Below are 20,947 nucleotides of genomic sequence, written 5' to 3' on the forward strand. Positions count from 1 at the left end.
ACGTTAAAATTTTATCATAAACGTTAACCTAACAATTACACACAATCTATGTGTGAATAAATTCTAAAATTCTTTGGTACGCTTTACTTTGGCCCATAAATTATCTTTGTTTAAATTCAAACGCAATTTATTTATTTTATTTTAAAAGCGTACACGGCACAAATGCCTTTTATAAACATAAACATAATTACATTTAACATGACAGTGTTTTACTACCAAACTTTAAAATAATATAAAAGTAATATGGTCATACAGACTACATAGTTTTTTAAATGAAATTAATATATGTTCCGGTATTAGAATACTTTATGATACATTATACTTAACATACATGAGTTAAATATAAATATAATATAACGCAGTAAATTAGGAATGGAAAAAATCATAAATTCTTAATTTGTTAGTATTGTTGCAATGTCTTGATATTGAATGCCGTAGGTACAAAACTGTCTTGTGCTAAAACCTCACGAATCACCCGCAAACGAGTGGAGGCGTAAAAAAAAGACCTCAGGGGTTCACAACAATTTAAAAAAAATAAAATTTATTGTTTTTTAAACTGATTAATTAAAAAAAAGTTGCAAATATCTTATCATATGTATATTTATATATTTTTAACACCTTTCTCTTTATTGTGTATATTTTGTTTGAAATATTTGTCTCATGGTACTCGATATTTTGTAATTTTCGGAGATCCTGATGCACAAAATATTTAATTTATAATTATCAAGAGTATCTTCATATTTTCTTCTTCTTATCAGCCAGTTTCTCGCCACTGCTGGATATAGGCCTCGTCCAAATTTTTCCATGTTTTTCTGTCCTGGGCACTCTGTTTCCATCCATGGCCCACGAGTTTGATGACGTCGTCTATATGCTAACATATGATATGATATATATAACAAGTATTTAGTATCTTAAAATGAAACATTTATATTTTTCCTATGTGTTAAGGTTTACTAGAAGATAACTAAGATTTTCGTGGTAATATTTATAATTTTACCTGAGATATTAATTGATTAAGTGCAATCTGCCGATAAAGATTTTAAAACTACTGTTTGTAATATAAATCGGGTTGTAATCCCGTGGTTAGTGTTGCGGACTCACGAATCAAAAGTCCGAAGTTAAAACCCCACTCTACCCCAGATTGATATTTATTTTCTAATTTTCAACTTGTTGAAAATGGTCATCAAAATTAGAATATTTGGATAAATTATATGAACGCTAATATTCCTTTTTTTTAAAATTAAATATTTGATTCTAATATATACTTAATACCTCGTCTTCTTGTATTGGGTTAAAAGTTAGCAATGTTGCAAAAAGGATCATTTTGTTTTGTTTGCGGTCGCTCTGAATAAGGACTAAAATTAAATCAGGGGATGAATAATCTGCACACTTCGCGTTTTCTTTCTTCTTGCAGTACTATTCGGACTTGATACAAGTACATTTCCATTTTTTATGTTTAGAGGTGGTTGTTTAAAAACTGTGGGTAAACGAAAAAAGTACTGTAGCTTTTGTTGCTCAGAAGGCTTTAAATTTCGAACTAGAAAACTTGTCTATCGCGCACACACAGCGAGTTTATACCGCGCGCCGGTAAAGCCAGTCTGCGCCTTACCGCGGTGATCGGCGGTTGTGTGACGCGTCGCGTTTTGTCCCGCTCGCAAGGTATACGAAAACTGTCCGCGATCTCTTAACTCGAAAAAAATTAACCTTCCCCGTTTATTAAAGTAAGAGAATCCAACAAGAATCGTACTTGAGTAAATGATCATACTCAAATATTTCGATTAAAAAATATTAGATTTTTCAGTGTTTTGGAAAAGATTTATTTAGTGTGTATCCATTGCTACTTACATTATTTATGCGTGTGTTTACCGGATTTTAATTATTCAAAGGCCTCTTTTAAAAATAATGTAAAATTAGCTGATCGCAAAGTTATTTTGTGAGTGTCGATAATGTTAATGGTGGTTTTTTTTTAAGTCTACGAACCGTTCCGGGATTCTAAGTGACAAATAATTTGAAGTGAAAAATGTTAATTTTCGTTCGTGTCTAGATTGAAGATTGAAGATAGTAATTGTTTGAATAATAATTTTACAGGTGTTTAAATTAACGTCAATCTAATTGGATAAGCTACGTTATTTTTAAAGCTTCTGGTTTGATTCCATCAAAATAAAACTGATTCAGACGTGTTTGGAATAATTATATGATATAAATCTTAATTCTGACATAATGGGCTCAAAAACCTTTTGATAGAAGCGTCAATAAAAATTTCAAACGTCGAATTAACACATGTATAAGAAATAAACTATTATAGCCTAGCTAATTGTGTCGATACTGTGAATATTTTGATTGAATTTGATAAGCTTCGATCAGTGTTAAAAATCCTAAAAAATATAAGTGTTGTGTGATTCTTCAGTGATAAAATATTGTTACAAATTCGAAGTGAACCTGTATATAAAAAAAACACCGGTCTCTCAACAAGGATATTAAAAGGTACTTCAAATTGAGTATTTCTTAGGTAGATATTATTATTTTAACATGTTGTCGGTAAAATATTTTTAATGACATTTAACATATTTTTATTTTCATACTGGAAAATCACATGATATATGTCCCTAATTAACATATGATATATTACGCATAAAACTAGATTTTAAACACATACGAGTATATATTTGATCTTGCTATGTTTTTATAATATAATGATTTTGTTTGAATGAATCTAAATTCCTTAAAAAAACAAAGGTCAAATGTGACATCAATCTGTTTCTTTCTATTTTTTACTGATATTAAATAATACGTAAAAAACATTTGATTGAGGTAGGTACTAACGTTGATTTACTATTTTTACTTTGTTCTTTTGGGTTTAGTTTTTAAACATTGACCATGTTTTATATATACATAAGGTTCCGGGTTCGATTCCCAGTGAGAAAACATGTTTTTTCTCAAGAGTGTTCTGCGCTGTAATTCACCACCGTAATTGGGCCTCTTGGCCTATTGTGCTGCAAAAAAGACAATAATTGGTCATATTTAACACAAATATTAGTGTTTATTTTTTGGCATCAAATTTGCGAACAATTCCAGAAAGCTGTATGAGTAAATGGTTATTACGAATGATTACTTTAAATTACTTATAATTATTTCATGAATATTTTTATACAACTTATTTGGTAACGACTATTGATTATCGTGGAAAATTATCATATTCAACTTGAAACTTTTTAAATAATAATTCATTTAAAAAGCAACAAAAAATATGCACACATACTCATATATATGTATAAGGAAACTATGTAAGAGATAAAATATGGAAAAATTTCAAACAAAATAATATTTAAAAAAAAAACTTCAACAAGAATAGCTCGTTCCAAAATCCAAATCATTAGCGTACGTCTCTCTTTCTGGAGCCTGATACATTTTCATACTTGTTTTTTTAAAATTAATTATTTACAACCCACTGTTTTGGATTTATAAAGCCGTGTATTACTTTAAAATATATTAAATAAAGTTTTTGACCACATGTTTTTATTTTTTCTACCGACCGATTTCAAAGCTATACGAGTTTCTTTATGAGGTTTACTTAACCTTAAAGTTATGGATTTTAAAAATAATATTGATGTTTTTGTAAATATTTACTTGGTTAAACTCCTAAGCGTTTTTATTGAGTATTATGGTAAATGGGCCGTTATTAAAGACACTCTATCAAAGTACCTAATACAATAAAACACGGTTAAATAACAGAATTTGTGGATATTATAATTTTTTGTGTGACATAAATATCTTGAATATGAAAGTTATGGTTTTCTGCATTCCGCACCAACAGAACAAAGTTTTTTTAGCGAGTCGGGGCATGTTCAGAGGCATGGGTCATTCCTGATTGTGACTTTGTCTTTCAAATTTAATTTTGGAAATTTTAATAAAATGTTCATTAAATTCAAAAAATGTTTTCTAGCGAGTCGGGGCAAGTTCACGAGAGTGAATTGTACATGGTCTCACTGTGAGCTTATTGTAAAACTTTTTTGTTAACCTTATATTAATTATATTTTCATTTTTTGGTGATTTGTGAAATACGGTATAATTTGGTATAATTTTTAATAATAAAAGTGGTAAATTACAGCACAGAACCTTCTTGCACAGAACACAGAACAGAACTGTCTTGAGTGTCTGGTTTATTATTTTCCCATCAGTAACCGAACCTGAATGCGCGAGCCAATCGTTTTAAACGCTACACCACGAAGGCTGACGAATCCGGTGATGCATTGAATTTAAGATTCAAAGAAATAATATTGCATATTTTAGTTTTTTGTAGATAGATACTTTTTATTTTTGACCGAAATCAAGAAAATTCCTTGGATTAGTTTTAATTTGATTTATTTGACAACAGATTGCTTTCGGCTAAGTAGGCATATTGGATATTAGACTTGTCCTAAAGATACTATTCTTATTTATATTTTTTATCAAAATCGTTGATTATGTTTAGTCTAAAAATTACAAAAGTTTCGATGATTCTTTGGATCAATCAAATAAAAATATTTAACTCACATGAAATTACCTCTTAAAGTTGAATTATCTAAGCTGTCAGCGGAATACTAAAGGAAATCTCCAAGTCACGAAAATTATGTATCATTCATTTTTGATAAAAGCTCATACCACGAATTATTTTGAAATGTTTTTTAATTACAAGTTGCGAGAAAAATTGCCTTAGATATTTCACCTGCGGGTATTTTTATCTAGATAAATAAACAACTTTGTATTATAATTGCTAACGAGTGATAAACGTGTAATATGCATTTGATATTAAATTAGTTTATTTGATTTTATAGACATCAATAATTTTTATTTTACTGGTGATAAAATTTCAACGTATAAATATTACAAATAAAAATAAAAATAATTAATGATGAACTGTTGAAATGTATAGTTTTTTTAATATATTTTTTATTGGTTCGCTTTTTAGTGCAGCGCCAGGAACAGATGAAATACATTATACGTTGATAAAGATTAAATTTATACCGGTACCTGATATGAAAGGTGAATCATCTCACCCCTATCAAATTGACAAACAAGATAAATCTACAACATATTTTTTAAAAAACTAACAAACATATTATGTTCACTATATATAACATGGTTTTTCAAGGCAAAATCACAAAACTTCAGAGTAGCATTTCTTACAGAAAATCTTTTTTCCAAAAATGTATTTTTTTTTTCAAAAACTCATTTTTAAAAAAAAAAAAAAATATTATCCTAATTTTTAAATGGAGACAATCCTAAATGTACTGGACTAGCATTCCTTGTTCTAATTCTGTAGAAAGGGAATGTCAGTTAAATAATTTCAAATTTTGAAGCATGTAAAAATAAACAAAGATGTATAGAACTGCACATATAAAATAATGCTTTTAAAACAATATCGGTAAATCTACTTCTCGAAATCGAAAAAAATACATTTTTACGATTTATGTACCTCTTAATGCAAATAAAAAATATTGACAAAATTCTATATCTTATTTCTATATTCATAATATTATTTTATTATAAGGTATTTCTTGGAAGTAAAAAAATATTATAATACTAAAAATACGTATATACATAGTTTTATTTCACTTTTATTTATACATTTGTACCAGTGACCGGGTTCCATCGTGACTGACATCGTCAGACTGGTGGGAGACTAAACAAGGCGGCCTCCGTGGTAAAGTGGTCAAGACGCTTGACTCACGCGCGGAAGGTTCCGGGTTCGATTCCCAGTGAGAACACAAAAATAAAAATGTGATTTTTCTCAAGTCTGGTTGTTCTGTAATGTAATGTGTCACCACTGTAATTGGGCCTCCTGGCCTGTTGTGGTGCCAAAAAAAAAAAAAAAAACATAAACAAATTTCTATGTTATATACAAGTGCTAGCAGGGGTTTTATAAATCATGATTTTACATAATTATGGAAATGAAAGAGTTTAGAGCATATGATATATCATCAGCTGGCTTTGAAAAATACAGATTTTCAAATATAGGCATAATGCTGAATGTTACATAACGTGTAAAGCTGCCACTTAAACCAGCAAACGACATTGACAGATGAAGCTGTAGAGAATCTAAGAAAAGTCCTAATTGGTTTTTATTGTATAACTTTAATTCATGGTAATGAAATAAAAATATTTTAGAATCAGCTTGTAGTCCTGTAGCTAGGTATCGTGGACTCGTGGATCAAAGGTATGAGGTTCGCACCCCCCTCTACTACAACTTTATTACAATTTTAAAATTCGTGTTATTTACAACTTGTTGAAAATAGCCACCAAAAATTTTTTTAAGGGTAAAAATCCAAATGTTTCTTTCCTACAAAAAAAAAATATTTAACGCAACCACGTAAATTTTAACTCGATTTTTACTCCGTTGTGCGAAATGGTTCTAAATAGTAAATAACTTAATATTGTACTTCTTTTTTTAGTAGTCTCAACCATTTTTTAATTAATTAACAAAGGTCGCATCTAAACGAGGCTTCCGTCATAATAAATTACCTTCAACTAAAGTATTTTTGATTATCGATGACAAATACAACAAATTATTCATAAAATATAATCTTTATGACCTTGAAAAGTTTCGACTGACAAATTTTATTGAAAAACATCATTATATTTTTATTGTATAGTTACCTTTTTTCATCAAGGTGTTAAATGAACCGAAAATTTTATTTTGAGTATCAATTTTAAGTTGTCAATCATAATTATAAATTTAATCAAAGATCCTTATACATAAAATAAATTACCAAGCTTATCGAAAATCCATATAAATTATTTATTTAACAGGTGAGTCTCATAATAATAAACATTGAATTTTATTATCATTCCTATCTTATTAATTTATTCTGCATAAATTAGTACGAAAATAATATGAAGTATGTTTGTTTAAAATCAATTTTTAGTTATAGATATCATTTTATTTTTATATTTGATTACTAGTTTTTAATGAGTAAGATAAACTTAATAAATGATATTGCTAGATATCTAGATTGTTTAAATTGTTAATAAAACATATAACACATAAACAAGATAGTATACTTCTGGGAGTTTAAAAGAAACTCATTTTGAACGGTTTATTTAAAGAAATCATTTTTATGACAATCATAATATCAGTTGATACAATACAAAATAAGTAAGAAAACCTAAGACACAGTATTATTTACTATATATAGAAAATATATCAATAACTATGACCACGACAAAGATTTAAGTAATATTATTTAATTTCCACACTTTTAGAAGAATTATTTATTTTTGTTATATTCTCATAATGATCATTTTATTTTCCACACCCAGTGGTGCATAGAGTACTAAAACTGCATCGTATTTGTATAATGTTTGTTACATGGCAGGTATCATTGCATTACATATTACAAAAAATAAAAAAGCATGAACCGGGTTGTGGTCCCGTGGTAGTATTGTGGACTCACGGGCCAAAGCCCCTAGGTTAAAATTCCACTCTACCACAACTCGATTTCTATTTTTCCAGAACAAATTATTAATGGCTTTTAGAAATGGTATAAATATTTCAACATTGGAGTAAATAATAAAAACTCAAGTATTCTTCGCATTAAAATAAAGTAAAAAACCAATAGCGAAAAAAAAACAAATAACACACTTCTCCACATACCCGAAACCGTTTTAAACACCGAGGGACTTCCTATCGATTTTACTCATACGAATAAACAATGTTTTTTTTGCCAATACGGGTCACTCTTTTTTATTAATATTTATTTTTATTTAAGAAGATACACACTTAAACAGAAAATGTAAAACGAAAAATAATGAAACCCAATTTAGACATTTTAATTTCATACATCGCTATTTTAACTGAATTCAACTCTAATACTATCACTGCCCCTTTCACTTTGAGTTTGGAAAACTATATGCAGGGTCTTTTTAAATATTTTCATTCTCATGGCCATATTGCAAACACGAATGAAAGCAAAAACTGTATTTATATACAAATACGGATAATAGGTTATTCACAAATTTCTTGAAAAGTAATGAAAGATAATTATCGGGGTCGAAATAAAATAAAAAGATTTTATTCTGCCATGAATGTTTCAATATAAAAATTCAACTTTTTAAAAAATATTTTTTTCTTGCATTATCGTAAAAAAGGGCATAAAACCCACAAGCTCCCTTTACAGAAGACAATGTATTTATAGAAAGTATATTGATAAAGTATGGATGTAAACATCGTTGTGTCGGTTTTTTTTTCTAAATTAAGAGAAAAGGGGGACATATTACCACAAATTAGTCAATTATATATTTTACTTCATTATTTTGCAAAAAATTTGTCAATTATGTATTCTCCTTATTAATGTTCTCCTTTGTTTCCTCTATTGAAGGAAAACAGGGTGTATGTCGAAAATGCGAAAATGAGTCGAGTTTACGTCACATTCCATTTTCAAGGCTTGTAAACGAATGAAATAATATGTAACATAAAAGTAAACACAATATATCGTAGAGCAGAACATTTTTCTTTGAATGACGTATAGGCTTTACTATTTTATTTCAGTTTTGATGCTAATTTTAAAATTGAAATTTAATTGACACAACTCACGTTAACATCCAATAGAATATCAATGATTTTTCTCACAAACCTATTATGGAAAATCTCCTACATCAGAAGAAACCCCGGAAACTATTGTAATTGAATTTATTTTACTTATAAAAACGACGCCAGTATTTTATCTTCTTTGGTATGAATAAAATGCTGAAAAAACGACCTGACTTTTCATAGACTCTATACATATTTACAGCGAACAAATCTTACTGTCAACCCTCTGCTTAGGGGTGAGATTATCCGAACATGTATTGTGAAATGCGTATAGAAAACGATAAACGTAACAATCTTAATATACTGTTTTATATTGAAAAAATAAGAACCTTATTTAATTATACAGCTTTATCAAGAAACCTGTATTATTTATTCATGTAAATTACAAAACAAGTGTAGACAACGAACCCTTTGCGTTTTTTTTAGTTTCAAATTTGCTGGAAAATATTGTAAATTCAAATAAAGGCCACAAAATAAAATTTAACCTATCATTAATTAGTTTTTTCAAAAATTTATATCAACTCAATGTCTGACTAAATAAATATTTGAAAAATTTGTTTTTTTTTGTTTGTTGTAAATTTTTATGTTTGATTGCTTATTTATCAGTATTTTTTGTGATATTTCCGTTAACTGTTTTTATTTAAATCTTTAGTTCTCAATGAAGTTCTGGTGCCAATCCTTATGTATGCGAGTGAAGTATGGAATTGTATAAACGATGATAAAAGTATATTGAATACTGTCGAAATGCAATATCTCAGGTAAAACGAATGGTAAAACTGTGAACAATAATTTTTAAAAGTTGAGATCCGTGCGCAATGAAGAGTGAAATAAGCATTATTAACGAAATCAAGAAAAGAGTTCTCCGTTGGTTTGTACATGTAGAGCGAATGAACAGGGAAAGATCGGCTAAAACGATTTAAGATGTAAATGTTCATGGGTGCAGAAAACGAAGAAGGCTGAGAATGACATGGCTAACAACCACCAAATCTTGAGGATGGACGTGTCAAAAGTCAGAATAATTGCGTCAGAATAATAATAACGGCGTTGTGATCTGTTTGTTTTTTAAACCTTATCAAAATTACATGAATGGAGTCAAATTATTATAAAACACCTAACAATTGACATTCGGTTTTACTGTGTGTAATTTTTTTCATAAATTTAATTAATATTAAGAATTTATACGACAAAGGTTACGAAAAATGCTTTTTCAAGGATCATTGATTATTCAAACAAAAAATACGAAGTCGCTATGTGGAAATCGTAAAATTAGTTTCTTCACGAAAGCGTGGTTTGATATTTATTTGGTTCATAATTATTAATACCCATAGCCTTAAAATTTCGTCATAAAGAATATAAGTATAAGAATAAAAATCATATTTCCAATGCATTAAATGTGGCCGATACAATTGTCGTGTCTTTTTGATAGGGACATTACCTATATTCCCGATCTTCACTAATTTAGTCCAGTACTTTATAATTCTTGATGAAGTATCTCACATTTCGGAGGCTTTTAACCATTTAAGTGCCATAGGCGCGTTAACGCGTTCTTCGTTCTTCGCTCTTCGTCTATGGTCTGAGGGCCGGCCGTACAAAAATAGCGCGTAAAGACCTGTGTATTTGTACGTGTTTTACGCGTCGAGGTAAAATATTTTAGATTTTGTACAATTTAAGACATCTGTAAGGAGCTTGATGAAATACTAGGATACGAGAAATTATTAAAATTATCGCCATAACAGCGATTCAAATGAGATTTTGTTAAAATTGCCTAAAATTTCGCAATCTACTGAAAACTGCCATAGTAATACCTAGTGGCACAGAAGAGATTAACTCTAGTTTGGCTAAAATGGTACATGAGTCCATGTAGGATACACGACTTGATATATCTCTCTAATTAAAAAAAAAAATGTTATCCCCAGTATACCATATTTATAACAAGAATAGAATATATTCAAAATAAATTTATTTAGTAACTAAAATACAAAACCGGTATTTTTTACGTATCAACTCTCACTGCCTCCACCTATCATGGAATCACTTCTCTACAATACCGCAGAGTGTGTGCGGACCAACTACTGCTTCACAAAATTATGACAGGAATAGTTGGCTGTACAGAACTACTAAGTTTAATAACAATATATGTGCCAGCCAGGATTTATAGACGGTACCACCTGTTTCATGCACCAATAAGTAAAACATCGTATTTTAAAATGCTTTTTTTTGTTGGATTTTTTCAGTGTACAATACAAAATTTAAAGATCTAGATTACACAAACATCACTCTGTCAGATTTAAAATTTACAAAATAAATGCATTATGTAACTTGGTAGATATATAATAATAAATATGTAAATCTCCCTTTCCCTTCTTTTCCTCTTTTCAAGCATCCTTGTCCTAATCCTAATTGTTCTTAAAAAATATAAAAAAATAATTTGATTATTTAAAAATATTTACGAGTACATGAAAATAACATTTTTATATGCATAAAATTATATGTATTTATTTAATATGTAATATATTTTCTTTACTTACTTTGTATACTCTGTAGAAATCTGTTATAAGTTTTGAGTTTACAAATTATATCTGTTTGTTAACTGTAAATATGTATGTTGAACTGTTGGTTTCCTAAATAAAAAAAAATAAAAAAAATAAATCGCATTCTTTAATTAATAATTACTTTAAATTTAAAGTTAATTATGTTTTTAATTCTATTTGTGATTGAAAATAAATTATTCAGCAGCATAAATATCACTTTGAATTTTTTTAATACCGGCATTTTAAAATATCTTGTCATTTGCAAAATGAAATATGGCGTAACGCCATTGTTTGTATGGGATTTTTTAACAGTCTTTTAGAGCTAATCGACGCTTTGCTCTTTTACTAATGCAGCAAGTGTCGCAGCCGTACAAGATCTCCACATATATAACCGGGTTGTGGTCCCGTGATTAATGTCGTAGACTCATGTATCAGATATCCAAGGTTCGCACCCCGCTCTATCGTAACTGGGTTTCCATTTTCTAATAATGAATGATTTACAACTCAACTGAAATATTTTAGTAATCACAAGAATGCAAATATTTCTTTAAAAAAAATACACTATAGCATATCACCAATTGTTTTAGAAGTTTGAGTTCCGCATTGACTAAAAAAATAGGTTCTTAGATATTTAAAACTTTGGGACCCACCATCGTGAAATATTTTTTTACTATGTGCAAATCTTTTAATTTTTATTTCGCTTTATACAATGGAGTTTTTCTCAAGTAAAATAGATTAATCAGAGTCTTAAAGCTATAAAGAGAGAAAAAACTCCTGGATTTGATATGAAAGACAAAGTTTTGATATAAATTCACGCGTGTCAATTGCACCCCACGAGTCCTTGCCAATCCCATCCCTTATACAAGCTCTATATCCTTCACAGCTTTTCATAATAGCCTTCTGAAAATTTCATTGATTTATTTCTGTTCTGATTTTTTTGTGAACGAATTCGTTGATGGAGAAAACTAAGATATCTTTCCATTGAGATAGAACTTTTTTTATGATCTAAAATTTATTCTCATTCTATTGAGATGTTTTTTTACGAATTGACTATAAAGATGAATGCTTTCTAAAATTATTTAAAAAATATGTAATTTATTTTAGATATTTTTTAGGTTATTTGTAAAAAAAATCGTAATTCAAAATAATTCAATGATCTTTTTGATAAAAATACTTGGTTAAATTTTAAAATCAGAATTACGTTTTATTTATGAACAAGGCAAGCCCTTCTTGCGGAACCACGAAAAAAATACATAATTTTGGGTTAACACAATAATTTATCATTTCGAGCAAATAAAACTGTTTCATTTATTCGGTTGTATTGCAATAAATGAAATTAAAACAAATAAAGTTTATATTTGGGTACGCTTTATTTAATTATTAAAAGGCTGTTTTGGTTTGTTTAATAAAACAAACATTTTCTGCGTAGGTGTTTAAATCGGATGAAATTGCATGAAATAGTAAGTTTAGTTTGCAATTAAATAACATATCACCATCACCATCATACAAATGCGCATCCAGTAGTGTATAGATTCTTCTCCAATATTGGTCATGTTCTTTGCATGGAAGGTAAGGTGATCAAACTTACGCTTCACATGTCAGTCCAGAAAGAGTTAAATTTTGAAATTTATAATCTTAGAATTTTTATTTATTTGTTTATTTATAAACATAAAGACAGACATATATTTTAAACATAAGTATCTAAAAAATAAAGACGATTTCTAAAAGAATAAGAAAAATATGAAATAGAACATTTTTATATTTTAGTATAAAATTAATTTGTATACTATACATATAGTGCATACATATATTACAGTAAAGAGAACAGAAATGCATTATTAAATATAATGAAAGACGTGCATTTTACACAAAGAGAACAAAAAAGAAGAAGTTCAACTCTACGGGAAATTGAAAATTTATTCCATAAATGTTACGAAGATTAAAAAAAACTCTAGAAGATCTAATTATGATTACTATAAAGAGGACATCAGTAATATTGAAAAATAAATAAAGGATTTTTAAAATATTAAAAAAAAAAAAAAAACATTAAACTGTGTATTTAATACAGAAACAAAATGAGTTAAGAATAAAAAAAAAATGTTTTCAAGCTTAAATTTATGCTAAGAAAAATCAAAGGTTAATCCCTGTACTTCAAAGACAAAAAGGACACAACGCTGAACTAAAAAGAAGTTTATTTATTTTTACCCAATGAGAAAGCAAAGTGTTTTTATTAAAAAACATATTTTTATTGACTAAGGACACCGAATTTTTAGTAATTCTGTAATTACTCTGCTAGTGACGTCATAAGTTCCAGTTTGTGACTTCTGCTGATTGGTTAGTTGGCTTCCCGGAAACCTGAAATCTATCTATTCACTTTATTTATTCGGAAAAACTTGTGACGTAATTCAAAGAAGTTTATTTTTCTATTTTTTACCACGTGCAAGAAATCATTTTTGTATAGTATTTACTTTCCCGTAGCACTGATCCTAAACATAATGCTGACACATGAATGCTGAAATTCCAATTACAGGAGTAATATTAGATTTTTTTAAATCCTTTGATACGGTACATGTTTAGACCACGATAAAAAAATTAAATGATGTTGGAGTGAAATCTCAAGAATGTAAACTACTAAAATCACACTTAACAAATCGGAGGGAGTATACCTTTGTAAATAAAAGAAAGTAAACTACAAGCAATACATTTTGGAGTACCACAAGGATCAATTTAGGTCTATTATATGTGTTATATATAAATGACTTAATAATGTACAATTTTGAAGGAAAAATTATTATATATGCCGACGACATTGGACCTTGGAAAAATCAAATAGACGTATTGACAAACACTGACATAAACGAAGACCTAACTATGTTGACTAAATGGACAAACACAAACTTACTTACACTTAATTAAAAAAAGCAATAATATCTATTTTGAATCTAGAAAAAAGTCATTAAGTAGATGCTTACATGGATGATAAACAACTAACTGAAATTGAACATGTTAAATACTTAGAACTAACAATATACAGACAGTTGACTTGGACAGTTCATATTAACAATTTAATTGGCAAAGGTATGACATTATCGAGTCTTTTTTTTAAATCAAAAATTTTGTTCTAACAACGAAAAAAAAATGTATGAGACCTATGTATACGCAACTACAATGGGGAATAGGATATCAAAATAACATAAACAGACTACAAAGACAGCAAAATAATATATTCAAGTTAGTATATGACCTCCCCTATCGAACAGCAACTAAACAACTCTTTAAACGAAAATTTTCATAAATTAGCCACTGATGTAATTGTAGACGAAGAACTCAAATTTGAAAAAAATTGTGATTAACATGGACACAATACGAGAATACAAGAAAATCAGAAAAATATCACACAACCTTCTAAAACGAAACGTCAGTCGAGACTAATCAACCAGGGACTGAAGTTATACAATAAACTACCAGACAAAACTTAACAAAAGACTCAGACAACCTTTACAAAAGATGTCAAAAATATTATCATTAACAGTAAAATATGAATTTTAAAAGTAAAAATATTCTAATTTGTTGCAACAGAGAGGGAAAACATTTTTGAGAAGGGAATATGGGAGTCTTGGTATTTACAGGGCTGATGACCTGTCATTGGATGGTGAGAGTGGCCATTTCACACAATGTGTAACATTTATCATTCTGCTTTCCATGTTTGAACATCCACATTTCCTCAAATCTTCCATCTGTTGACTTTTGTTAAGTAAAAGAGCTGAAACCTTTATCACGTGGGTGAGATTTATCCGACTGAACCAATTCACCTACCAGGCAACGCCTGAAAACGATTTTCCAATTCGATTTTTCGATGTTACAGTGTGTAGTGGCCTCTTAAACTAGCTAATGACAGGTTGTAAGCTCTGTCAATGACTAGACTCGCATATTCCCTTCTCAAAAATGTTTTCCATCTTTGTTGCAACAATTTTAAATTTGAACAGCTCCCTAGGGAGTAAATCCATCCAGTATGTTACCTGTAAAGGTTTATCAATAAAAAAAATAAAAAAACTTTCTAATCGCTAAGCGTTTATGTTATCGTCTATGCGTGTCTACGTAGACAGCGTATTTCTCAACAAACATTCCCTGGGTAATCTTTACATTGAGTACGCGAGTGACGTGCGGACACTTTACCCGTAAATACCTCGAGTAAAGGCTGGGAACGGCTTTGGAATATTGATTGCATTCCTCTCGAGAGGAAGTGCGATTCTCTCCTTATTAAAACAGTACCACATTCCAGCCTCATGCGACGTTTTGCCGTTTATAAGGATGCGGGGGTTCATAAAGGAGTTAAAATAATAGCTTTGATAGATTGAACACCCATTTTTATTTCCATTAAACAAATAAACCGTGAATAAATAGATTCTCAGATTGTTTACGTAAAGTTAATCCTTTGCATTCTATATCACAAACGCCAACATATTGAGGCTCTCATTTGTCTATTGAAAAATTAAAAAAAAAAAACTTCAAACACATCAATAATTGTAATAATACCTACGAGTATATTTGTATTTTTACTAGTATAAACCCTACGAATACGTCATTAATATTATAGTAAATAGAGTCATTTCGTTTTGTTTGGAGGTTTATGGCATTTAAACACCACGCTTGCCAGACATGTTGGTGAGTTTGGATTCAGCCATCCTTAACATAGGGAGCAGACGCTGTTTGACAAAATGATGGCAGGTGGACACCCAGAATAATAAAGTGGAGGCCACGGGCAAACAAAAGAAGTGTTGGAAGGAGATCAGACATCAGATCACGGAGGCATATTCTAAAAGAAGATTAACAAAAGAGCAATAGAGTGCTTTAACTGTGAACATATAAGTAAAGTCACTAGATGTTCTGCAAACAAAACCTAGGAGTTTTAAGGACTCATTAATCATAGTATCAATATGTTGATTAAAGGTTAGTTCACAGACCGTGATGACTGCGAGGTCCTTAATAGACTTGACAACATTTGAAATTAACATTTTCCATTTTGTAATCAAAGGAGATAGTTTTTTAAGCTCTTTACAAAGACATTATTTTACAACAACAAACCATCACACCGTTTCCCCGTTAGGGTAGGAAGATAGAATATAACGCCACATCATTATATTTTTGCATTTAAATCTCGCTTCATCTACATTCATACATCTTCTCATGTACGCGCGCCGATTATTTGGACTTTCAACATGTCGATCTTCAAGCTTTTTTTTTATAAAAAAAAAATGTAATACCAGCGTTCTTATAATTTACCCAAATACTTCAATTTTGCTGGCCATTTTCAACGAGCTGTAAATAAGGCTGAAAACGATTAGGGCAGGTCTGAAGGTCATAAAAAAGTCCATAAAATATTGTTTTAAATTTAATATTACAACCATAATTATCTTTTATTTTCAATAAAAGATAAAACAATTCTATTAAAAAGGTTTCAACTTAAATATTTCAATATATATATATTTTTTTAAGAATTACCGAAAGCATAATTTTAAGTAGAAATAAAGTTAAATGTCACAAAAATGTATGTGATTTAAAATGCTTGTTTGGCTTCAGCCACTTTATTGTTCAATTTATTATCTTTTAATCATTTAAAAAAAAAATAGTTCAATACCAAGTCTTTATTGAGATCCCAGATACTTAAGTTCAGTCTAAATTTGAAATGGCGTAATCTGCCGGTCTTAAAGTAATTATATTTTAGTTACATAAAACCTTTAAGTATATTTTTCAACAGAAATACCTTTAATCCATATTGTTTTTATCTAATTTAAATTTTTTTATTTTTTTATTATTGTTCGATAAAAAAAATTTCGTTTTAAAATGGCAAAATCGTATGATTTCCTAATTTTGCGTTCGTTTTACCCGACTACAAAAACTGATTATTAGAAAATGGAAATTAAGTTGGAGTAGAGTGGGGTTTGAGCCTCGAACCTCTGATCCATGAGTTCGCAACACTAGCCACGGGACCACAACCTGAATCATTTGGTCATGCCATATCTTTTTCGGTCGTCTTTTATTTCTGCATCCATCAACATTCGCATTGTGAATATTTTTAGCCTTTATTTCACCGTCCATTTGCTCTTCATGTCCAAACTAACGCATATTATTTTTTTTTACTGATTTATTTTAATTAAGAAGAACATATTGACAATAGCGCTTTACGCACTTTGTACATTAATAAATTATTTTTAAAAATATATAAAAATAAAAATATTATTTTACAAAGTGCGAAAAGCGCTATTGTCAATTGGCTCCACGACATAATTTAGGTACACTCGTACATAAAAAATATTAAAATTTCATACAAAATTTGAAACAAAAATAAATTAAAAATCCACACTATTCTATTTAAAGAGAAGAGAGGGTGCGAAGGAAAGAAGAAAGAGAAAGGGGAAGCTCAAATATTTAGATAGTGACATTTCAATATTGGTTTTGATGTATATTAAGAAGGGCGTTTCTGGCATTAAAAGGTAGATTATTCCATAATCATGCTACTAATGTAAAAGATGATGCAAAAAAATTAGAGCAGCGAACGTATATTATTTTGAGATAATGTGTAGATAATTTACTATTAAAAATTGGATACGTTGTGGTAAAATGGGGTTCAAACCTTGGACCTCTGATCCGTGAGTCCGCGGCATAAGCCACGGGACCACAACTCGGAAAAAATGATTTCATCATTCCTGTTGAGGTGCCATTATAAAATTAATTAAACTTCAACGCCCAATTTACTGTTTTTTTTATTTCGCTCGTAATAACTGAAATATGTTCGCATTAGAAAAGTTTTAACGAAATATGCAAATAAAACATTAAAAATAACATTTATTGTTCTTCGTGTTGAAAGTTTGAGCATTACGAACGTAGCTTTTGAGCTGTGTAGGAGCCTTTATTATGCGTTCCGTACTTCGTTTTCTGCCTCCATATCCTTTGTACCTTTACAACACCTTTGCATGTACCTTTAAACAACCCCCCCGCGTACCTTTAATATTGATTAACCCTCTGGGACACCCTTAAATTCAACGTGATTTATTTAGAAATACTTTGTGGTTAGAGAGTAACTAAGAATTACGCATACTATATTTATGACAAACTACGACAGGGATGGAGAATACCTTAAAGAAAAGATACGGAGGTCTAGGCATTTACAGAGCTTATGACCTGTCGTTGGCTGGTTTAAGTAACCACTTTAAACTCTGTGTAACATTCATCATTCTGCCTATGTTTGAACATCCATATTTCTTCAATTCTGATTTTTTTTTATTTTAGTAAAGTTAAAAAGCTGAAACCTTTATTGTTGTGAAGAGATTCATCTGAGTGAATTATTTCACATACTAGGCAACGCCGAAAAACAATTTTTCAATTTGTAAACTTCTTGGCCCAGTTGGTTTTATTACAATATTTGAATTTTCCAAATGTTTGTAGACAAAAGACTGGATTTCACCCCCTCGGGAGTCATTAAGATTAACAAATTACAACAGGGATGAAGAATACCTTAAAGAAAATAATATAGAAGTCTAGGCATTTACAGGGCTGATGACCCATCATTAGCTGGCTTAAGTGGCCACTTTACGCACTGTGTAACATTAACCATTTTGCCTATGTTTGAACATCTATATTTTATTCTGTATCGTATATCGTATACTAACTTACACTTGAAAATACATTAATAAATTAAAATTACTTGGTGCTCTTCCAAATATTTATTTGTGGAATAAGCGACCATTGGTCAGAAGATGCCCGCTAAAGGGTTAAAGCGCTTATTAAATAAACAAAAACAAGTAAAATCGTTTATAATTTACATATTAAATTAATATTTTTAAAATTTTTGATTATTGAGTACATGAAAATAACATTTTTATATGTATAAATTGTATGTATTTATTTAATATGTAACATATATTTTCTTTACTAACTTGGTATACTATGTGGAAATCTGTTATTAGTTCTGAGCTTATACACTATATCTGTTTGTTTACTAAAAAAATATGTATGTAGAACTGTTGATTTTCCTAATAAAATAAAAATAAATAAAATTAAATAAAATAAAATAAAATATTAAAGTTGTCATATAGTTATGGTTTTAAGCAAATATATAATTTCATCAGCTATCAAAATATGTTTTTACGCGTCAACTGAGATTTACCCAATGAATGAATAAAAAAATAATTTCTCCGAATCATCAACTTTCAACTTAATTTTCCAACTGAACAGATTACCTTTTTTTTTGCTTAACTTTTTAAACTCATCGTCCCTTTCTAAGCAAACACTTTTTAACAATACCATCGATTTTAAAAATGGCGAATTTCACACAGGACGTCTCTGATTTGACTAGACTGATAAGTATCAAAATACCAAACAGATGTACAATATTACAATCTTCCTTTGTTGTGGCGCGTGGTAGATTTAATTATTTTTTGTATTCTCCAATCGTTAGACTACACCGGTTCGGGAACGAGTGTGGAGAAATTGATATATTTCATTTTCCACTGTTAGTTTTTAGAGTAAAAACTTAATGGCGACAAAATGAGTATAATTTTCATTATTCGAATGCTGTAAAAATCGCTCTGCTTTTCTTACCTACACTTTGAAAATGTTCAACTCTGCTCATTTTATAAACAAGAGAGCACTTAAAAAGAAAAACTATTTTTAAAAATAAAATGTCAATGAATATTATTTCAGCATAGACATGAATCCAGCAAAATCTGATCGGAAGCCATAATTAACGATTTTATTTACATTATGCATTTAAAAATATTTTTTTTTACCTGGAAAACGATAATTAAAGCATTTACGCTACTATTTTTTTTTCTACTAAACAAATTGAAGATTTTAAGTGCTAGAAACATGCCTAGGCCAAAGCTCGTTATTTTTTAAAAAACAGCACGTAAATCGGTCCTGTAGTTATTTAGTCTATTGATGACACACATACGAACATCATCATCATCATCATCATCACCATCGTTCCCTTTCCGAGCCTAATGGTGTACAGAGCACTGCATTGGTACACCAATTGCAGCGTATCTTGATCATTTTTGATGCATGAAGGAAATATGCAGTCTTACGATTCGGGTACCAGTGCAGGAATTATGAAATATTTAATTGTGAAAACACGCTTTCAAATAAATATTTCAAATCATGTTTGGAATCAAACCCGAGACCTCTTGCATGGTAGGCAAACGCGCTGGCTATTGCACCACGAGGCCGACTTTATATATATAAATTTATAAATAATAAATGTACATTGTTATTATTTGAACAAACATCTGTTTGCGTGCGCGCTACTTCAAGATTAAAAATAAAATAAAATAATTAGTGTTTCTACAAGAAATTTCTTACTGTAAATCAAGACTCGCGTAGATACTCTTTTTTTATATCTACGAAAGTATTCAACGCATTGCTTATCGTTTACACCTGAAAAATACAGTAGATAAGACAATATTGACTTTTTTAAGCTCAAAGCTCTAAAACAGTTTGAAAATTCGGCCGCATTTCATACGTGAGCGCTGCAAAAATGAATAAACGAAGGCGTTAATTGCGAGAGAGTTCACGAAAAATATTATTAATTTTACACCAAGATGTATTGAAACTGTTAAAGTAAGAACTGAACAATAAAAATGCTGCAATCAAGGTTCTAGCATTTTCTTTATAGTTTTTTAGAGCGAGGAAAAATATACCTATATCTATTTCAGAATTATGTCACAGTTTATTTTGAATATCTCTTACGTGACACATTAAAAAAATTAAAGGGATAATTAAAACAATGTATCTTTTGACGGTGGGTTTTGTAACATTTTTTTTTTATTGATCACAAAAATATAACATT

At 29.4% G+C, this 20,947-nt stretch overlaps 1 long non-coding RNA gene across 1 annotated transcript in view; it reads left to right on the forward strand.

The window, feature by feature from the left end:
- The first annotated feature begins 1,756 nt into the window (after positions 1-1,756).
- The window catches only part of LOC148283064 (uncharacterized), a 136,410-nt gene continuing 117,219 nt past the window's right edge, over positions 1,757-20,947 (forward strand). Inside the window, exon 1 of the long non-coding RNA XR_015821944.1 lies at positions 1,757-2,484. This is a non-coding gene — a long non-coding RNA (uncharacterized LOC148283064). The remainder of the gene's footprint in view (positions 2,485-20,947) is intronic.

The sequence above is a fragment of the Micrasema longulum genome, unplaced genomic scaffold (genome assembly GCF_059751315.1).
Source record: "Micrasema longulum isolate JH-2025_06_02 unplaced genomic scaffold, ASM5975131v1 h1tg000263l, whole genome shotgun sequence".
Taxonomy (NCBI): domain Eukaryota; kingdom Metazoa; phylum Arthropoda; class Insecta; order Trichoptera; family Brachycentridae; genus Micrasema; species Micrasema longulum.